The 20,912-nt window shown below is 38.4% G+C and overlaps 1 long non-coding RNA gene across 5 annotated transcripts in view; it reads left to right on the top strand.

The window, feature by feature from the left end:
- Positions 1–20,912, top strand: part of LOC123388821 — a 105,353-nt gene that overhangs the window by 45,432 nt on the left and 39,009 nt on the right. For 4 of the 5 annotated variants that reach the window (XR_006603328.1, XR_006603329.1, XR_006603327.1 and 1 more), the window contains one exon: positions 14,109–14,410. The exons of the other annotated variant lie outside the window; for it this stretch is intronic. This is a non-coding gene — a long non-coding RNA (uncharacterized LOC123388821). Of the gene's footprint in view, positions 1–14,108; positions 14,411–20,912 lie in introns of those variants that run through there. 5 annotated transcript variants of the gene reach the window in all.

The raw sequence follows: 20,912 nt of genomic DNA, 5'->3' as shown, positions 1-20,912 counted from the left end.
CCAAGTTGGATCCTTCCTTTTTGGGAATTTTTAAGATGAGAAACAGCAAGAGTAGTAGCAATGGTAGAGGGAGAGCACAACTGAACAGATGCTGAAACAAAGGGAAGCTGAGTCACAAGAATGAGTAACAGATGATGACTGCATTTCACGGGATGTCTGTTGTCTGAGTGGAGATGAAAGACTTATCAGGTTCAGGAGGGCAAACCAAATGGCTACTGAAAGACCTTTCTGGGTCTTCCAGTTCCTTGTGCATCTTTACAACCAACCCCTGCTACCAGGTTCAACTGAAAGTGCTTGTATCTCATAGCTTAAAGGGCCTTCACAGATACACATAAGAAAATGTTTAATTAGCAGAAACAACTAATATAAAGTGTAAAATATGAAGGTTATACATGTGAAGCTGTTAACCTAACAAATAGGGCTACTGGCCCAGTTGTATAGGCTAGTAAGGCATATACAGACCAGGAGTGTGTTTTTGTGGTAAGAGCACCTGGATGTGAATCCTGGCTGGGTGACCTTTGGCATACCACCAAACTTCTCAATGTTAATTTCTCATCTGTGGGTGTAATAATCAGAGATAGTTTCAGAACTTCTATTTAGAAGTGGCTTGTGCTAGCAAGCTGATTGGAAAGAGAATTTACTATGAGTTTGCCTAGTACATTTAAAAAAAAGTCAGCCTTCCATATGAAGCTTGGAGAGTGGCTGATAGACTGAGTTAAAGATACCATTGGCACCATCATTCCTAATGATGCTGGTTGGTTTATTTTGAGGGTTAAATGAAATTACTTATTTTAGAAACTTAACATAATGCCTAGTAATAAATATTTTATACATTATTAATGATAGTATTAAGTCACTATAACATTTTTATTATCAGGCATATGAAGGAAAGAGATATGACAGAGAAGAACAGGAGTTTCTTGAAATGACAAGCAGGTCTTGGTGTCTCCTCTAAGTTGGATGGTTACCAACAGGCTAAATAAGCTTCTACTCTAAACCTGGAGTTAAATGTGTTGGTCTATCTGTTGTGTCCAATTCTATTTTGTTAGTACTCTAGAGAACTCCTTTCCCATGGTTACTACTTATGGTAGAAACTGTCTGCTTGCTCCATCTTTGCTTTATCACTGCATTATGGCATCTTACAGTTGTGTGGTCAGGGAATTCTCTCTCTGTTGTATGCAATGATTCGTTCCCCAAAGATGCTTTTTCTGATTTTTAAATTTGTGTCTTATCAGTGAAGTTCAGTTTCAGCTCCCTGTGGCCAGGCATCCTTTTTTTTCCCCCAAAGACTGTTCCCTGCATCAAGTCTTAATTTACTTTGCCTATCTCATCATGCCTAGGAGATGGGCCAAGACACTACATGTGGAAATACAACCCTGAATACGATACACCAGTAAATATTTTGTGATTTCCACAGATGGTTGTGGCTGAGAGTACAGTGAAATTATACTGTTAATCAAATCTGAAAAATGTATTTCTCTCTTATTCGTGCTTATACAAAGCTTCCCAAGAATGCTCATGTAAGTTGAGGCATAGTTGGTTTTTTTTTTTTTTTAAGATTTTATTTATTTATTTGACAGAGGGAGAGCACAAGCAGGGGGAGCAGCAGAGGGAGAAGCAGGGAGCTAAATGCTCCCCATAATCCCAGGACCCCAGGATCATGAGCTGAGCCAAAGCCTTATCCAACTGAGACATCCAGATACCCAGTTGAGGCATAGTTTTAAAAAGCCATTGTTGCCGAGGCTTAAAGAGTAAATGCTCTTTGAGGTAGACTTGAGCATCCATTTGCCTGCCCCAGCTGTTGAAGGTGGCTCAGCATTCCCACACTCCACACATCTAAGGGCCTGAATTTGCTTTGAGTCCATCTCCTTCCTCACCACCCTGACCCTCACTTCCACTTATGTGCTTCTCTCTCCTTGCTAGATGTGATGCTCTTGCTCTGGTTTGGCTTTTCTGAGTATATTTTAGCCTTATTTGACTAATTATCACTATGAAAACTTTACAAGAAACTCTGTGGTATAAGGGTGTCCACAGGTCTGATTTGTGGCCCTTCGAAAGGGCCCCCACTCTCTGAGCCTTCAGTGAGCCATCTGTTCTTCCCTCGTTCTGGATTGGAAGTGGGCGAATTGGACAATTTACAAATATTAAGGACTTTGGCTATCACAGAGATCACCAGTTGTCAACATTTATTTCCATCAAGACTTATGAAAGCTAACTTTCATACCAATAACACGTTCCCATGAGTGTAACTGGATTTTGTGAAATTCCTACTACACTAGTAACATTATTTTTTCTCTTGCTCATGCAGCTGAGAGTGTTAGTGAGAGTGACATTATTAATGGGATACTTTAAAATCCATTGTAATTTATGGAAAATTTATAAATCACATGACTTTATGATGCATGAAAAATTACTTAAGTTACATTTCGTTATTGATTGAGACACTTCATTGAATTCTAAATATTTTTCCGTTTTTTTTAAAAAAAAAATTTCTTAACAGTGGAATTCTTTTTAGTAGTGCCTATTTCCCAGAAGCCCGACATGTAAAAGAAATTGAGAGGGACTCTCATTATCCTATTCTGATAAGGATATGTACTTAGAACTCAATCCCTTCAGTGTTCTTTGGATCCTGCAGCACCTCCATGAAGTCCTTGGGGCTTTGCAGAGCACAGTTTGAAAACCCAATGCCTTTGATGATATCCTAAGCTCCAAGCAGTGATTCCATGAAGTTGAATCACGGTTAGAGTTCATCCAGGATAAGGTATCTAGGAAAGTTTTTAGGAGGACATGGTTGGATTGTGAAAGCAGAGTACCATTCCAAATGTTGCAACCAGACTCTTAGGCATTGCATTGTTCTATTCCATCACTACCATGTCCCTCCCCCTCCAGGCAATGTGGTGATTTTCTGACTCTTCTCCTTTTGAGTCAGGATCATCAGCCAGAAGGCAAGGATGCCTGGCCTGCGGTCTCTCCCAAACTCTCATCATTGTATCATCTCTATCTAAGCCAGCCTCACCCCGCCTGGTTCTTGTCTTACTAATAGCCCATCTATCCACTGTGGCCTTTGGAACCCCTCTTCTCCTGTCAACACCCTCCACCCCATATCATGTTTTTCTCTTTTCTCTGTGTTCCTTTATCTTGGTGAATGACTCCACTGTTCTCCTCTTGCTTTCTGAGTCATCCTCTCTGACCACTCCCTCTCATATGCCCTACACTTCATATTCAGTCACAAATTCCTATGGATTCTAGATTTAAAAATGTGTCTCAGGGGGTACCTGAGAGGCTTAATTAAGTGGCTCAGTTAAGTGCCAGACTCTTGATTTTCACTCAGGTCATAATCTTAGGGTGTGAGATGGAGCACCGTATTGGGCTCTATGCTGGGTGTGGAACCTGCTTAAGATTCTCTCTCTCCCTCTGCTTCTCTCCAGTCCCTGTCACACACTCACTCACTCTCTCTCTCTCTCAAAAAAAAAAAAAAATGTCTCTCAGGTGTAAGGACAATCTGGCTGTGATGTCTGTCACTCCATCCATCACCAGGGTTGATTTGGCCCATCCAGCTGGCTGGGTGGGTGTCCCCTTCCTCCCTCATTGCTCCGTGTATGCCCTTCCCAAAGCTGCACAATCGGTCAAAGAGGACAGCTTTCCCCAAAAGATGACTCTTCTCCAGTGGGGGTTATAGGAGTAGCTGTGTGTCTTTGCTAGAACCTCCAAACAAGCTCTCAAGGTCCCATTTCTAAGGGGAACATACGGTAATGAAGCTTCCAAGAATCCAGACACATCCAGATGAGGTGCTGCATGTGGCAGTCTGCCTTAGTTTAAAAAAAAAAAAAAAAAAAGGAAGTCTCTCAAATCTGACATCATCATAATCTCTAGGCTCTTAAAATAACTTTTTGCACAGAGCTTTGAATATAGTCTATACTCAAAAAATTTTGCCGAGTACATTATGTGTTAATTTTAATCTTTTCCAAATGTGTGTGGCCTCTTTTTTGCCTTCTGCCCTGCTTATTTATATTCTTCCTGGCCTCAATCTCATATTTGGATGAAGATATTTAAGATTTCTTTCTATTCAATATTTATGATGGGCAGTCTTTTGAAAAACTAATAGTTGTAACCCAAAGGTAGGATTTTCATAAGGTATAGAGCAAACTTGAGTAATTTGAGTCAATTTTCCTATGTAGAGCAGCAGTTTCCAACCTTGATGTTGTTTTGATCAGGGATTTCAGAGGCACCTGGTGTCTGAGGTGGGGAAACGTGAATAAGTGAGACCAACAGTATGATAGAGACCCTGAGAGGAGTATGGGTCAGCTAATCAGTTCTACCTGTTGTAAGGGAGTTGGGGAGGTCATAGAGGGCTTCAAAATGGGAATAGCTCCCACATTTGGAACTTGAATGGTGAGTAGGCATTTAGATAAAGAAGGGATGAGAGAGTTTAAGAAAGGTTAAACTAAAGAAGGTAAGATATGTTCATTTCACAGAAAGGATAGGAATTTAATAGTTATAAGTGGAAAAATGGCATATCAGGTGGAAAGAAAGTAATAATTAAGTCATGTGGTTTAGGGAATATTTGGGACTTATCAACAGCTCCTTGACCTCATGACAAGATGTACTGAGAGAAAAGAGTAGATATACAGGTGGGTTTTGGTTACAGAAGGCCATGAGAACAATGGTAAGTAGTTAAACTTTAGGAAATGGAGGGTGCCAGAATGTTATTCATCATGGAAAGACCAACACCAAAGCTAAACTGTAAGGTAAGAATTCTGGTGACCTGTGTGAGGACTGGACTGTGGTGGGGAGAGCCTGGTGGGCTGGGTTGACTTGATTTGTGACTGACAAATGGTGGGCTGGGTTGATGGGGAAAGAGGAAAATCGGGCAGATAAATATTTTGCAGAGCCCCCTCCAGTTTGATTTTTTGAGGAGACTGCTGTTGCTAATGATTGAGGAGGTGGAGTGGCAGGAGTGACTGACCTTGTTAACTATGCAAGGTCACATAATAAGTAAGTGGCAGATCTAAGATCCGAACCCAGAAATATTCAGATTCAAAGCCCATTCGTTTTCAAACAAATGCCATTTTGCATTTTTGCATAATCTGAGGAAATGTTTTTCTCCTCTTATGAAGTATGATTGTTAATATATGTCTCCCAAGGGGACGTGGGTGGCTTAGTGGGTTAAGCCTCTGCCTTCAGTTCAGGTCATGATCTCAGGGTCCTGGGATCAAGTCCCGAGTCAGGCTCTCTGCTCGGTGGGGAGCCTGCTTCCCCCCTCTCTCTGCCTACTTGTGATCTTTCTCTGTGTGTCAAATAAATACATAAAATCTTTAAAAATATATATATATGTCTCCCAAGTTGACATCACATATTCCAAACCTGGGTAGTACATTAAGGAGCAAATTAAAGAAACTCACACCAACAGACACATCCTTTTCCACTTTCATTCATGCAGTTTAATTTCTACCCACTGAAAAGTCTGTTATCACGAAATTAGCCAGCCACAAATGTAAGTGACATTTTTCCCCCTTTGCTTGTCTGATTGCCAAGAGAATCTCACCTAAGATTAGAAAATATTTTGGTACATCACCTTTCACAGGAATGTAAAAATTAAATTGATAAATTTATGCACTGCTGTGAATTCTTTATGACTGAGTTGTCAATTTCTTTCTCCAGGCAATGAGCCAATGTTTATTAAGTAGCTAGAGTGGGCATGATGTTTGGTGAGGCTTTGTGAAAAGTGTCAAAGGAAATAGTTGTAGATGTGATTTCCATTACAAGAGGGTTATGATCCAATAAAGAAGATGAATAAAATGTATAAGAATACACGAGAACAAAAGTATATATATAATTCTATCACTAGAGCTCACGTATGCATCACTGTAAAACAATGATTATAACAATGATAGATACATGTCTAGAGACTGTAAAAATAGAATTTAGTGGAAGTGTTCTCCATAGACAGTATGCTAAAGTAGAGAGAACAGTGTTCAAGAAATTTTGTAAAATTGTAAATCAAAGAAGTCTGTCGTATTCAAACGCTCCTTAGACATTTTTATGACTTCTTGCAAACATTATGACTTTTAGTTTTTCCAAGTTGTATAGTCTGTGATTAATAGGTGATATAAAATTGAAAAACTTCGATTCAAACCAATTTAGCACACAATCCTTGACATTTTTTTTGAAGCATATAAAATTTATTGTTTTTCAGAGTTTCTCACATTTAAATACAAAGATAACTAGAAGGCTACTAAGTACAAATGAAATAGTACACAGAAGCATCAGAAAAATACTTATGATATTATGATAAAAGTTGCTCATATTAACTCCTCATTGGAACATTCATTATTTTGAATTTAACAGTAAAATAAGGCATTGTATTGATGTTACACATCAGTGAAAAATATATTGAAGTGGCAGCTATTCTCTGGGTCTTTTGCCGTTTGAGAATAACTGTGAACAATTACTGATTAAGAATTAATAGTTTTATTCAAAAGAGCTGAATCAGTAGTGGTGATGGTATATGGTTCATATTAGTTATGGAATGCAGCCACTTTGGAGTTAGGGTTTTGAATTCTGAATGTCTTTAGCTTTTATATTTCCATGCCATAAAAAAACACAAAACTTTATACTCCTTTAAGAAAAGTGTGATAGATGGAGCACCTGGGTGGCTCAGTGGGTTAAGGCCTCTGCCTTCGGCTCAGATCATGATCTCAGGGTCCTGGGATCGAGCCCCGAATCTGGCCCTCTGCTCGGTGGGGAGCCTGCTTCCCTTACCCTCTCTCTGCCTGCCTCTCTGCCTACTTGTGATCGCTCTTTGTCAAATAAATACATACATACATACATACATACATACATAAATACATAAATAAATCTTTAAAAAAAGAAAGAAAGTGTGATAGAAGTTCCTGGGTGGCTTAGTTGGTTAAGTGTCTGACTCTTGATTTTGGCTTGGGTCAGATCTTAGGGTTGTGAGATCAAGCCTGGTGTTGGACTCCTGCTAGGCAAGGAGATTGGGTAAGATTCTCTCTCTCTCTCCTCTCCCTCTGCCCTCCTCCCCTGCCAAAGAAAGAAAAGTATAATATGGTGGCTCAAGTGCTGGGTGAAAACAGGGAATTATGGTTCTAGTTCTGGCTTTGATTATTAACTCCAAAGTCTTTGAGCAAATATTGTGTATCTTTGAACCTCAATTTCTTCATTTGTACTTTTATTCATTCAACAATTTTTATGAAGGCCTACAGTGTGATAGGCATAGTTATAAAGTGATCAAGTCAGAAGCATTCTTTGCCTGATTTGAATGTATATAATAGGAGAGAAAATAGTAAACCCAAATAAGAATATAGTTTCAGATTACGAAGGTTTTTAAGGGAAAATAATGGATTGCTGTGAGGGAGAACCGAAGGGCTGATGGCAGACCATTTTTAAGTTTGCTGGTGACAAAAGACACTCTGAGAAAGTGACATTTGAACCGAGACTTGAAGGTTGATGAGGAGATGGCCAGTTTTGAGGGAAGAAAGGGGAAAGGCTGTTCCAGGACAAGGAAACAACGCTATTAAGAGCCTGGTGAGGAAGAAGGTGGCAAGTTTGAGGAACCTAGAGGAAGGTGATGTGGTCATATCCAAAGACATAAGAGGAGAGTGGCCGGGCATACATCGGGTTGAGTTTGAGAAGCTGAGATCAGTGTAGGGACCTTCAAACCTCAGGGATGTTCAGGACATTGGATTTGATTTTGAGTGACATGGGAAGCCACTGAGCAGATTTAGATGAGTGACATGAGCTTTCAGGCCTCTGTGTGGAGAATTGAAGGGAAATTAGAGGAAGAAAGAAGATCAGTTAGAAGACTTAATAATTGTCCCCTAGACATTGATGGTGGTGGAATTTCCTTTGGGGTTGATGATGCAAATGGACAGAGCCGAAAGAACCAGCATGTATTACAGATGCAGAATGGACAAATGTCATTAATAAATGGACTGTGGGGATGGAGGAAAAAGAAATGTCCAGAATAACTCCCGGGTTCCTGGTTTGAGTCACTGGTAGACTGAGGGGCCTTTATTGACTTGGGGAAGGCTGGGAATAATGATAATACTTACCCCAAGAGGATTTAGTGGTATTTTAATGGAATGAGTGTAGGGAAAGAACCGGGATGCTCTTTGTAGATGTGGGGAGGGGAGTGATCAGGTTTTTCTTGTGGATGAGGACAGCAGAAAAGTAAAGTAAAATTTAAGGACTGTGCATAGGAAACAAAATGAGGGTTGCTTGAAGGGAGGGTCCTGGGGGGATAGGGTAACCAGGTGATGGACATTAAAGGAGGACATGGGATGTCATGAGCACTGGATGTTGTATAAGACTGAGGAATCATTGAACTCTGACTCTGAAACTCATAATACACTATATGTGAATTGATTGAATTTAAACAAGTTTAAAAAATTTAGGGATTGTAGGTTATTAGTTACTCCTTTCTCATGATAAAAAACTAAAGACAAAATGTACCATGCAAGTTCCTAAATTCATTCTAAATAGCTGTTGTTTTGTAGTGTTAGGACATTTCTGTATGACAGAGGGTGATCTGATTTAGTGATAGAAAAAGCACTGGGCTGGGCACAAGTGCCATACCTGCTATATACTCACTGTGGGGCTTTGGGAAAGTTTCTTAACATTACTCCATCTGTTTCTTCATTGTAGGTACTATAGTACCTACCACAAGAGTATCCTTGAAGGTCAAGTAGTATTTTCTTTTCTGAAAAGCCTGCTGTTGTGCCTGGAGCTTGGTAGACTGTCAATAAATATTTATTGAAGCAGAATCATGTAATTGCTCCTTTAAAAATAACTGATATTATAAATTTCTGGTAATTAAATCATATTACTTTTAGATTTAGATTTTTCATTTTTAAATTGGTATTTTAGGACACCCATGTGGCTCAGTTGGTTAAGTATCTGACTCTGGGTTTTGGCTCAGGTCATGATCTCAGGGTCCTGGGATCAAGCCTTGCATCAGGCTCTTTACTCAGTGGGAGTCTGTTTGTCTCCCCCTCAATCTGCCCCTCCCCCCATTCATGCATGCACATGCTCATGCTCTCCCTCTCTCTAAAATAAATACAACGCCTGGATGGCCCATGGGTTAGGCATCTGCCTTTGGCTCAGTTCATGATCCCGGGGTCCTGGAATCAAGCTCATTGCTCAATGGGGAGCCTGCTTCTCCCTGGGCCTGCCACTCCCCTTGCTTGTTCTCTTTCTATCTCTATGACAAATAAATGGATAAAATCTTACAATAAATAAATCTTTAAAAAATTGCTATTTTATATAATACCCTATGAAAGTTCTTAAGTGCTCCATTTTTTGTAAAACTTTTATTCTGAAATAATTATAGATTCACATGTAATTGTAAGAAGTAATAGCGATCCTGTATGCCTTTTTGACCCTGTTGCTTCTAATGGTAACGTGTTCTGTAATTGTAAGGCAATATCACAAGTAGGAGATTGCTACTGATAAAATCCATTGAGCTTATTCATATTTTGCTGTAAGCTTTACATGCACTCCTTTGTATATGTGTGTACTTCATTCCATGCAATTTTATCCTATATGTAGATGCGTCTGAAACCAGCACAGCCAAGAGACAAAGCAGTTTAATCTCAGAGATTCCTTGTACTACCATTTTGTAGCTACATCCACTTAAACTCCTTCCTTTAACCTTTGGCAACTACTAATCCATTCTCCATCTCTAGAATTTTCTCATTTCAAGAGATGTATATAATTGGAATCATATCATATATAATCTTTTGAGATTGACTATTTTTCATTCAACACAATTCTCTTGAGAGTCATCCAATTTGTTGCATGTATCAATAGTTCATTCCTTTTTATTGCTGAGTAGCGTTTAATGATTTGAATGTGCCCAAGTGTGTTTACCTTTTCAGTCACTGAAAGAGAACTTGGTTGTTTCCAGTTTTTGACTATAGAAATAAAGCTTCTATGAATATTTGTATATGTGGTGTGTGTGCGTGTGTGTGTGTGCAAGAATCCGAGTTTTCATTTATACCTTTTTTGTTTTATTAATTCATTAAGATAATTCATATATACAAATCAGCAGTGAATAGAGATTGTCTTTGTTGGAGATATTCCTCTTCATCAAAATAAGAATCATTCTGACATTTATGTCAATGAACTATAATTAAATAATGTAGTCTGACACAGAGAAGCTCACATGTTGGCTACATATATATCCTATGTATTAGCGTCATATAACTATGCTAGCTGCTGATGAAAATGCATGGCTATATTTACATAGTAAAGATATTTCTATGCTAATAAAACACATTTGCTTGTAAACTGTCTCCCAAGCAAAACACTCTTCTAATTGTGACATGTACTAGTTTAATGCCTTATTACAGATAAGTACAAACATTTTCACAATTTCCTCTATGTGTCTCCCTTCCCTTTGTGCAGAACGCACAGAGGTGTTAAAATAAGTAAAAGTGTTGGCACATTCCCAGATCACATCAATTCTTACTCATCTAGTGTCACTAAATGAGGAGCCCTTTGTCTGGGTGACTGGTAAAGTTACAGCAGCTAAGCAATTGTTAAATAATATTAACGGGGTAATTGGGTGATGGACATTAAGGAGGGCACTTGAAGTAATGAGCACTGGGTGTTGTATGAGACTGATGAATCACTAAATTCTACCTCTGAAACTAATAATACAGTGTATGAAATTGCATTGAATTTAAAGATTAAAAAAATCATATTAACATCCATATATAGTGCTTTCTATATGCCAATCACCATTTTTTTCCAGTGCTACTTATTAATGCAAACTAATTTCCACTAAAATCCTGTGGGGGTGTGCACTATCAATATCCTCAATTTACAGCCAGGAACACTGAGGCATAGACAGTGATTAAGTAACTTTTCCAAGGTCTCACAGCCAGCAATTGGCAGAGTGGGGAAGAACTCAGACAGTCTTGTTCCAAAGCCCATCCCTTAACTACTATACTCTTTGCAAGATAAGAATCAGTAACTCCAAATAAGCCAACACACCCAAATAAGATGTATTAATTAAAACTGGGGTTCTAGGTTTTTTTGCTTGTCAAAATGAAACAAGAACTCAAAACTTTCCTTCAGCTAAACTAAAGTCTTAAAGAAATGTGGAAACAGGCATTTCCAGCTAAAGCATTAGTACTATTTACCTTAGAATTAAACATATCAGGGCAGGTTCACTCAGAATCTGTTTGAAAGAAGTTCTAAAAAAAAAAAATGAGGGAATGAGCTTATTCTAAGAGGAAAAAGAATTAACAAGCAAGCTTGGTAATCAAAAATGAGGACCAATTTTGAGTATAGCATGCTGTCTGCTTTTGCAATTTGCTTTTCAGTGTGATGCTTATCCATTTATCTCTAGGAAATCAGGGGCCAAAGATAAAAATGAAAAATCCATTTTCAGACACACACCAAAAAAACTTGGTAATTTCTATGTCAAGAGAGTAAGCAAGAGGAGTCTGGATGGCCCAGGGTGTTAAAGCCTCTGCCCTCAGCTCAGGTCATAATCCCAGGGTCTTGGGATGGAGCCCCACATTGGGCTCTCTGCTCAGCAGGGAGCCTGCTTCCCTCTCTCTCTCTGCCTGCCTCTCTGCCTACTTGTGATCTCTGTCTGTCAAATAAATGAATAAAATCTTAAAAGAGAGAAAGAGTAAGCAGCATTGCATTATTAAACAAAGAGCATGATACAAAAAAAATTGAGGGATGAATAAGGTGGGTATAGAGAAAATGATACTTTGATACATTTAAGGCACAGACACATTAGTAACACTTTACGTTTTAGCCACACCCTGCCCTTAACACCATGGGAACCCTCATAGCCATTCATGGCAGCACCTGGCAAAATCCAAGTGTGAGTCTCGCTTTGGTATCTGGGCTCAATGGATTCATCAGTGGCATGAGTCAGTGCTTTGTGTCATTAAGAGGCAGTGCTGCTGGCACAGAAATCAGCACCATGGACAGCAGGTGCTGGCGGTATGCTAGGGTACGCCCTCAAAAGGGTGCTGATGAGTGGTGGGGAAAAAAAACATGTTTATACTCATTTGATTGAAACCTTAAATAAGGCATTCTCAGAAAAATTGGGTGATATGGAAGGGAAGGTTTTAGAGAATAGTTCTGTAAAACAAGGTAGAACTATAGCTAAAGAAATACTGTTCATGGGGTGCCTGGGTGGCTCAGTGGGTTAAGCCTCTGCCTTCGGCTCAAGTCATGATCCGAGGGTCCTGGGATCAAGCCCCGCATTGGGCTCTCTGCTCAGCAGGGAGCCTTCTCCCCCCCCCCCTTCTCGCTGCCTGCCTTTCTGTCTACTGGTCATCTCTGTCTGTCAAAGTAATAAATAAAAAATCTTAAAAAAAAAAAAGAAATACTGTTCATCATCATTAATGTTATATTATTATTATTTATGTGACTGCCACATTGATATAACAAGGCAAAATCGAGGTTACAGATCTAGTTGTGTTTTCTAGGAATATTTTTTGTCTTGTATATTTTTAATATAGTCTTAAAGATAGAAAGGTGTCTTACATTTCAATCTCAATGATGTAATGAAGGATAATGTGTTCAGATTTGAGAACAGTAGTCTACTTTCTCTGTATTTTGTGTGATGTGTGAGAGAGCTGCAACGTACATACAATCAGTGTTTTCTTGTGATTTAGAAAATTCTATAGAAGTTGGCTAAATAACAAGAAGAGTTCTTGTGTCTGTTGCTGCATAAAAAAATAATTAAATCTTAGTGGTATAAAAAAAGCAACCATTTTATTAAGTTATGTTTCTTATGGGTAAAGAATTTAGACAGGGCATAGCCAGATGGATTATGTATCAGAACTCCACCAAAGAAACAGCACCAGCAGGATATATATGTATTAAGAAACTTACTGCAAAGAATGTGGCTTACATGATTGGGAGGGTTACTTAGGCTAGTCTGAAATCTTCAGGGCAGGATCTCAAGAAGGGCAGGCTTGAAAATCTTGGACAAGGGACTGCCACTGCAGTCCACAGGTGGAATTTCTTCTTCCTCAGGGCAGTCAGTTCTGTTCTTAAAGCCTTTCAACTGGTTGGATCAGGCTAACATAGTTTACCCCAGATAATGTCTTTTTACATAAAGCCAACTGATTGTAGATGTTAATCATGACTACAGAATTACCTTCATAACAACACCTCAGTTTGTATTGGATTGAATAACTGCATACTATAGCCTAGCCAAGTTTGACATATAAAATTGACCATCACAGTTTTTCTCTGCTCCCCTATATCTAGAAATTTAGATATAGGGGAAGACTCACATGATTGGCATGATCCAAAAAGTTGGGAAACCATAAGGAGACTTCTTCACTAATGGGTCTGGTAACAGACTCAAAGGCTACCCTGTCATTTGGAGCTTCTAGGCATGCCCTCTTCACTTGGCTTTGGCTTCTCACAACATGGTAGCTGGGTTCTGGGAAGGAACAAGCTGAAAGGAAGTGCCCTAAAGGAAAACTGCAAAGAGAACAGGCAAAAGATGCATGGTTTTAACTGGCCTAACCTCAGAAATCCTGAAGCTATACTTATTGATTATAAACATGTCACAAAGTCTGACCCAAGAGGAGGGAACTAGACTCTGTCTTTAATGGAAGAGTGGGGAGGTCACATTGCATGAGAGCACATAGGATGGAGGATATTTTGCAGCCATCTTTGGAAAATATTGTCTGCCACAGGTTATGAAAATGTACAATGTCTCTGCCAATTGGAATAAAAAAAAGTTTAGAAATGCACTGTTCATCAGCTCACCTCAGACACTCAAAAATGGCATAATTTAATAGCATTAAAATTGATTTCTATAAATATGTTATACTTTCCTCACATTTAAAAACCTACCAAGTTGGGGCTTATTATTAAAAATATAATTTGGGACTGCTCTAGGACAAATCCACTTAATTTTAATGACCTTTTTAGAGTGTAGCAGATACTGGAAACTATTAATCATCTATTGCTATGTAACAAGTTACAACAAACTTAATGGCTTCAAAAAACATACATCTATTGTCTTAGTGGCTTCAAAAAACATATTTCAGGAGTCTAGGCATGGCTTAGCTGGGTTTTTTTTTTTTTTTTTTCAGGTTCTCTCACAAGGCTGCTATCAAGATTTTTGGCCAGGGATGGGGTCTAATCTGAAGCTAGATTGAAGAAGGATCCTCTTCCAAATTTACATGATTGTTGGTTGCCAGGATTAAGTTCCTTGTGGGCTGTTGGACTGAAGGTTCCAATTCCTAGTTGACTAGTTGCTGGAGGCTGCCCTTGGTTCCTTGCTATGTTTGGAAGTCCTCTCCATTTGGAAGTCTGCTTCATCAAAGCTAACAAGGGATAGAGTCTCCTAGCAAGATGGAAGTTACAATCTTGGGTAATAAAATCATAGACATGACAGAGCGTCCCCTTTGTTGAATACTGCTGGTTGGAAGCAAGTCACATTTTCCACTCACACCAAAGGGAGGGAACTATACAAAGTTATGAATATAGGAGACAGGGCTAATTTGGAGCCATCTTAGTGTCTGTCCATCATAGAAACATTAGATGCAATTACCAGAGGTTGGGGTAAGTCCTCTATTCCTAATCATAGTCTTTGTAACAGAAAGCCTTTAATATAAAGGTGGGAGTGGGAATCGAATCCAGGATGACAGACATTCTGAACTGATAGATGAAACATAGTAGTGGAAAATGTACAACTCACTTAAATTCTAGGTGATCTGGCAGATAGGTAGCCAGAGAGCCATTCATTTCAGGGAAATGTTTCAGTAACACCTGAAAGAAGATAAGGTCTAGATGTTGGTTCTGGGAGACACTGACAGGAGTAAGCCAGAGTGGATCTAAGTAGTTTACTAAAGTAGAAACTTATATCTGGGGGGAAAAAGCAAAGTCCCATTTGCCAGAATTATAGAGTAAAGAACTTTAAAAATCTAAGTTCTTATCTAGGCTCAGATTTCTGTGTGGTCAGGGAGATTGTATCTATGGATTTATCAATAAGTATGTTAGATTTTGATTGTTCAAGGTGAGAGAGTGGGGAGCTTGCTCCTTTTGGGGAAGAAAAGCACCGATGGGCTCTCTGCTTATTGCTACTGGCTGAGGCCACCCTGCCATGGCTACCTAGGAAACCTGTGCAGTACATGGGTGTAAGGAAGCTTGGTGGTCAGAAATAGGAGTAACTGGCAGCTGCACTGTTGAACTACAGGTGGAGGCAACAAGTAGCCAGAAAGTGGATTCCCAATTCTATATCTACTCAACTCCCATCATTTCTGCTATTCCTGCTGGACTGCAAGCTGAAAGTGGCTCATTTGCATACCATTTTTAAACATCTAAATGCACAGATCTAGCATTGAAAATAGATCTAGTTTCTATTTTTTTTAAACAAAGGTCTTTCAATGTACTCTTTCCTGATCTCCAAGACTTGGAAGCTGTTGAAATCTTTTCTGGTACTTTGAAAAATACAGAATTGTCTATGTAGTCCTCTCTGGATCAGAATATGAAGGTGAAAAACCTAGAATGCCTTCCAAGTACACACACAGTGAAGCATTCTGTAAAGAGACAGAGTTATCTATTACAAAGTCCAGCAAAGCCTTCTAGCAGCCTCCATCCTAACCATTCACCAGATGCTAAAACAAATAAATTGAATCACAACTCCCAGTTGATATCAGCTGGAAAAAAATTGAGAAATTGAGAACCATTTTTTATTTTAGTTTTCTTTGAAAAATAAATCATATATTATGGAAAGAGGAGCTTTCTATTTGTGTTTGAATAAAATTTTTGCCTGAGTTCTTTGTGGTAGTAATATGTATAATATGTATGACTTGGACACTTACTGTGGTTGATAGTTCTCCAGTAATTTTTTTGTAATAGGTTTTAAGGCATATATGCTGAGATACACAATTTCTCAAAATTGCTTCTCTAAAACATAGCTTTATATTTCTATCCCATTTCAATTGTACATAATACTATTTTCTATTTAGATACAGGTATCCCGTTTTCCTTTTTTTAAAAATTAAAATATAATGTATTATTTGTTTCAGGGGTACATGTCAGGATTCAATGGTCTTACACAATTTACAGTACTCCCCATAGCACATACCCTCCCCAATGTCCATCACCCAGCCGCTGCATCCCTTCCATCTCTCACCCCTCCAGCAATTCTGTTTGTTTCCTGAGATTAAGAGTCTCTTAAGTTTCGTCTCCCTCTCTCGTTTCCTAACGTTTCATTTTCCCTTCCCTTCCCCTATGATCCTCTATTTTGTTTCTCAAATTTCTCATATCAGTGAGATCATATGATAATTGTCTTTCTCTTACTGACTTATTTCGCTTAGCATAAAACCCTCTATGGGAGGGTTTTATCCACTTTGTTGCAAATGGCAAGATTTTGGTTTTTTTTTGATGGCTGCATAATATTCCATTATATCTATATGTACCATATCTTCTTTATCCATTCATCTGTTGATAAACATCGAGGTTCTTTCCATAGTTTGGCTGTTGTGGATATTGCTCCTATAAACATTGGAGTGCACATACCCCTTCAGTTCACTACATTTGTATCATTAGGGTAAATACCCAGTGGTACAATTGCTCAGTAGAGCTCAAATAGAGCATAGGGTAGCTCTATTTTCAACTTTTTGAGGACCCTCCATACTGTTTTCCAGAGTGGTTGCACCAGCTTGCATTTCCATCAACAGTGTAGGAGGGTCCCCCTTTCTCTACATCCTTGCCACTACCTGTCATTTCCTTACTTATTGATTTTAGACATTCTGACTGGTGCAAGGTGACATCTTACTGTGGTTTTGATTTGTATTTTCCTGATGCCGAGTGATATTGAGCACTTTTTCATGTGTGTCTTGGCCATCTGGATGTCTTCTTTGCCTAAACGTGTGTTCATGCCCTCTGCCAATTTCTTGATTGGATTATTTGTTCTTTGGGTATTGATTTGATAAGTTCCTTATAGATTGTGGATACTAGCCCTTTATTTGAGATGTCATTTGTGAATATCTTCTCCCATTCTGTCAGATGTCTTTTGGTTTTGTTGACTGTTTCTTTTGCTGTGCAAAAGCTTTTGATCTTGAGGAAGTCCCAGTAGTTCATTTTTGCTCTTGCTTCCCTTGCCTTTGGCAAGGTTTCTAGGAAGAAGTTGATGTGGCTGAGATCAAAGAGGTTGCTGTCGATGGATTTCTGTCTCACATTGATGTCTTTCATCCATTCTGAGTCTATTTTTGTGTGTGGTATATAAGGAAATGGTCCAGTTTCATTCTTCTGTGGTGTAAGGAAATGGTCCAGTTTCATTCTTCAGTATGTGGCTGTCCAGTTTCCCCAAAACCATTTGTTGAAGAGACTATCTTTTTTCCATTGGACATTCTTTCCTGCTTTGTCGAAGATTAGTTGACCATGCAATTGAGGGTCCATTTGTGTGCTATCTATTCTGTTCCATTGATCCATGTGTATGTTTTTGTGTGAGTAGCATACTGTCTTGATGATGACAGCTGTGTAATAGAACTTGAAGTCTGGAATTGTGATGCCACCAAGTTTGATTTTCTCTTTCAACATTTCTCTGGCTATTTGGGGTCTTTTCTGGTTCTATATACATTTTAGGATTATTTGTTCCAGTTCTTTGAGAAAAATTGATATTTTGATAGGGATTCCATTAAATGTGTAGACTGCTTTAGGTAGCATAGACATTTTCACAATATTTGTTCTTCTAATCCATGATCATGGGAAGTTTTTTTCTATTTCTTTGTGTCTTCCTCCATTTCTTTCATGAGTACTGTATGTTTTCTGAGTACAGATTCTTTGCCTCTTAGGTTAGGTTTACTCCTATGAATCTTATCATTTGGGGTGCAGTTATAAATGGGGTGGACTCCTTAATTTCTTTCTTCTATCTTGTTTTTGGTGTATAGAAATACAACTGATTTCTGTGCATTGATTTTATATCCTGACACTTTACTGAATTCCTGTATGAGTTCTGGCAGTTTTGGAATGAGTCTTTTGGGTTTTCCATATAAAGTATCATATCATTAGCAAAGAGTAAGAGTTTGACTTCTTCTTTGCTGATTCAGCTGCCTGTAATTTCTTTTTGTTGTCTGATTGCTGAGGCTAAGAATTCTAGTACTATGTGAATAACAGTGCTGTCACCACTAGTGTGTCTAGTGGACAGCCCTGCCGTGTTCCTGACTTTAGTGGGGAAGCTTTCAGTTTTTCCCCATTGAGAATGATATTGGCTGTGGGTTTTTCATAGATGGCTTTTATGATATTGAGGTATGTACCCTCTGTCCCTAATTGTGAAGAGTTTTAATCAAGAAAGCATGCTGTACTTTGTCAAATGTTTTTTTTTTTTTTCTCTGCATCTATTGAGAATATCTTATGGTTCTTGTTCTTTCTTTTATTAACGTATCACATTGATTGATTTGCTGATGTTGAACCAATCTTGCAGCCCAGGAATAAATCCTACTTGGTCTTGGTAAATAATGCTTTTAATGTACTGTTGGATCCTACCTAGTATTTTGGTGAGAATTTTTGCAACAGAGTTCATGAGGGATATTGGTCTGTAATTCTCCTTTTTGCTGAGGTCTTTGTCTGGTTTTGGAATCCAGGTAATGCTGACTTCAAAAAATTAGTTTGGCAGTTTTCCTTCCATTTCTAGTTTCTGGAACAGTTTCAGGAGAATAGGTATTATTTCTTCTTTAAATGTTTACTAGAATTTCCCTGGGAAACTGTCTGGTTCTGGGCTCTTGTTTTTTGGAAGATTTTTGATGACTTTTTCAATATCCTTACTGGTTATGGGTCTCTTCAGGTTTTCTATTTCTTCCTGGTTCAGTTCTGGTAGTTTATATGTCTCTAGGAATGCTTCCATTTTTCCCATATTGTCAAATATGCTCGTATATAGTTACTTATAACATGTTCTTATAGTGGTTTGTATTTCTTTGGTGTTGGTTGTGATCTCTCCTGTATCATTCATGATTTTATTAATTTAGGTCCTTTCTCTTTTCTTTTGGATAACTCTGGCCAGGGGTTTATCAATCTTATTAATTCTTTCAAAGAACCAGCTCCTGGGTTTTTTGATTTGTTCTGTTGTTCTTTTGGCTCCTATGTCATTGACTTCTGCTCTGATCTTTATGATTTCTCCTCTCCTGCAGGGTTTAGGCTTTCTTTGCTGTTTTTTCTGCAACTCCTTTAGGTGTAAGGTTAGGTTGTGTACTTGAGACCTTTCTTGTTCCTTGAGAAAGGCTTGTATTGCTATACACATTCCTCTCAGGACTGCCTTTGCTGTGTCCTAAAGATTTTGAACAGTTGTGTTTTAATTTTCATTTGTTTCCATGATTTTTTTCAATTCTTTAATTTCCTCATTGACCCATTCATTCTTTAGTAGGATGCTCTTTAGCTTCCATGTATTTGCGTTCTTTCCAACTTTCCTCCTGTTGTTGAATTCTAGTTCCAAAGTATTGTGGTCTGAAAATATTCAAGGAATGATCCCAATCTTTTGGTACCAATTGAGACCTGATTCATGACTCAGGATATGATCTATACTGGAGAATATTCCATGCGCACTAGAGAAGAATATGTATTCTGTTGCTTTGGAATGGAATGTTCTGAATATATCCGTGATGTCCAGTGTGTCATTTAAAGCCTTTATTTCCTTGTTCATCTTTTGCTTGGATGATCTGTCCATTTCAGTTAGGGGGTGTTAAAGTCCCCTACTATTATTTTATTATTTTTGATGTGTTTCTTTGATTTTGTTATTAATTGGTTTATATAGTTGGCTGCTTCCATGTTAGGTGCATAGATATATAAAATTGTTGTATTTTTTTTTTGGACAGACCCTCTAAGTATGCTATAGTGTCCTTCCTCATCCTTTATTGTAGTCTTTGGCTTAAAATCTAATTGATCTGTAATAAGATTTGCCCCCCCCCCAGCTTTCTTTGGATGTCCATTAGCATGATAAGTTGTTTTCCACCCTCTCACTTTCAGTCTGGAGGTGTCTTTGGGTCTAAACTTAGTTTCTTGTAGACTGTTGTAGACTTCTTATAGCATTTTGATGAGCCTTGTTTTTTTATCCATTCTGTACCCTCTGTCTCTTGATTGGGGCATTTAGCCCATTTACATTCCGGGTAACTATTGAAAGATAGGAATTTAGTACCATTGTGTTGCGTGTAAGGTGACTGGTACTGTAGATTGTCTCTGTTCCTTTCTGGGCTATTATTTTTAGGCTCTGTCTTTGCTTAGAGGACCTCTTTCAATATTTCCTGTATGGCTGGTTTGGTGTTTGCACATTCTTTTAATTTTTGTTTGTCCTGGAAACTTTTTCTCTCACCTTCTATTTTCAATGACAGCCTTGTTCGATATAGTATTCTTTGCTGCATATTTTTCTCATTTAGTGCTCTGAATATATCATGCCAGTTCTTTCTGGCCTGCCCGGTCTCTGTGGATAGGTTTTCTGCCAATCTAATATTTCTACCATTATATGTTACAGACCTCTTGTCCTGAGCTGCATACAGGATTTTCTCTTTGTCACTGAGACTTGTAAGTTTTACTATTAGGTGACAGGGTGTGGACCTATTTTTGATTTTGAGGGTTTTTTTCTCTGTCTCCTGAATTTTGATGCTTGTTTCCTTCGCCAAATTAGGGAAATTCTCTATTATAATTTGTTCCAGTGTGCCTTCTGCCCCTCTCTCTCTTTCTTCTTCTTCTGGGATCCCAATTATTCTAATATTGTTTTGCCTTATGGTATCATTTATCTCTTGAATTATCCCCTTGTGATCCAGTAGTTGTTTTCTCAGCTTCTTTATGCTCCATCGTTTGGTCTTCTATATCTCTAATTCTCTTTTGCCTCATTTATCATAGCAGTGAGAGCCTCCATTTTTGATTGTACCTCATTTATAGCTTTATTGGTTTCAACT

Source organism: Mustela putorius, unplaced genomic scaffold (assembly GCF_011764305.1).
Source record: "Mustela putorius furo isolate JIRA1106 unplaced genomic scaffold, ASM1176430v1.1 tig00003911_pilon_pilon_pilon, whole genome shotgun sequence".
Lineage (NCBI taxonomy): Eukaryota > Metazoa > Chordata > Mammalia > Carnivora > Mustelidae > Mustela > Mustela putorius.
Note: the sequence above shows the minus strand (reverse complement) of the source record. Positions and strands in the feature narration are given on the sequence as shown.